Below are 1,974 nucleotides of genomic sequence, written 5' to 3'. Positions count from 1 at the left end.
GCGAGGGCGGCGAGCACCATGAGATGCTCTTCTTCCTGGACGTCGGCCTCGGCTTCCTCCTCCAGCAGCGCGGCGAGCGCTTCCTCGTCATCCGAGTCCATCGCCGAGGCAGGCAAATCGCCGAACACCTTGCGTCCGGTGGGCGTGTACCCACCGCTAAACTGCCCCTCCGCGGCCGGAAACGCCCAGCTGCTGTTGGAGGGGCTGCCGCGGCGAAGCTCTGCTATTTTTCCGGCGGGGAATGGCTACCTAGCGGTGAAGGGCGGCGGGCGGCGCCGGGATATAGCTAGTGGCGGCCGAGGGCGCGGGGGATGGAAGGCAAGTCGGGGAAGAAAACATTGACTTTTGCCCTGACGGTGTGGGCCAGCCGCGCTTTTCCCTTGCGCCGGAGCCCCCAATTGCCCCCCAGTGCGGCGGGTTCGGCCTGTGACCGCCGGGCGGAAAAAAGGTCCGAACCGGCGATTTTCGGCATCCTGGGACCGCGACTGGGGCGTTTTTTTGGTGCCGACGTCAAAAAAGTGGCCTTGGGATCTGTTGGGGGCACGGCTGGAGATGCTCTTAGGGTAAGCGTGCAACGCCTCCAACTGTCCAACATGCTTTGTCGCCAGAGTAATACTAGTTTTAGTACAGTGTAGTGCTGGTACAATTAATTACAAGTTTACTCCCCAAAAGAATTACTTTACTACAAGATTGTAGTACAACTGATGTTAATCGAGCGTTTTGGAGTACGTCTTGTTTGGCGAAACATGGATCCGTCGAAGGAGTTTTTCTTTCTCCATACGAAGACCACGAGGCAGGCGCCTTTCACTGCATGAATAATCTAATAAATCTGACCCCGGATCAAAGCCGTGACATCGGTTAACTGCCCTCGGTTCACAAGACACGCTTCATAACCACGCTACGGCTTTCAACTGGTTCTTCTGACTGTAGCTGGCTGGTCCTCGGCCTAAGCTAGGCAAGTACAGTTTTTCTTTTCTGGGACAAGTGTGCAGAAACTGACGGTCGATCGATGCCCAAGTCCTTGTCAGATCCAAAACGCTCGCTGTGCCGCTCCAGCGCGCGCAACGCTACAAAATAGTAATCCACAGTCCACGTGATTAATATACATGAGCATGCCATATCAGCCGATCAGTGAGCTCGGCCTAACGTGTGCAGCAGAGCTCGGAGCGGGGAGGTCGGCCGTGCGTTGTCTTGCCGGTGAAACGGGCGCCGACCGACCGCGGAGGCGCAGACTCGCTCCAGGATACGAAGCTCGATACGAATGAATATGATGCAGCGCGCAGCCACCCAAGTTCAGTGGAACGAGGCCGGCGTCGGGATCCACGAGACGAGGCGCGGTTAGGCCGTCGCCGTTGGAGGCTGCTGCGGCGAGATCGGGCGAGCAGATGGAATATGCCTGCGGCGGAGGGCGATACGGCGAATCCTGCGGCGTTGGCCGGGCCTGGCTATCCATCCGATGGTTCAATGGCTGCCCGGTACGGTGGTTCCCGGGTGGTGCATTCACCTTGACCGTCTTCGATCCCTGCATTATTAACTTCCATTGGAGGACGGACTAGCCATGTTGGCTGCTGTGTGAACTGGCCGGCCTAGGCTGGTCCAATTCTTCTTTTCTGTGTGCGCGGCCGGAAACCAACCAGGCCCAGGCAATACGTACTGCTACTACGTACGTTGCCAAGACTCTGCCCGGCACGGCCACGTTTCTGGCGTGCCCCTGCCGGCATGCATGTACCCGGCGCGGTGTACGTGTTGGCTTCGGTGTGTGTGCAGCTACAGATTGCTCTGTAACCACTGTACTTTAACGGTAACACTGTAAATGACGGCCGGTTTACTCAGGGATTTTAGTGCAGGTCAATTTTGCCACGGTCATGGTCATGGTAGCTTAACAAACAAGCCCTACAATTAAGCAGAACTCGTCTCGTTCCGTCGCCACCCAAAGAGGGAAGCATGTAATATAGTAACTGCATTCGCCACCCA

Source organism: Aegilops tauschii, chromosome 2 (genome assembly GCF_002575655.3).
Source record: "Aegilops tauschii subsp. strangulata cultivar AL8/78 chromosome 2, Aet v6.0, whole genome shotgun sequence".
NCBI lineage: Eukaryota > Viridiplantae > Streptophyta > Magnoliopsida > Poales > Poaceae > Aegilops > Aegilops tauschii.
This window is presented reverse-complemented; position numbering follows the sequence as displayed.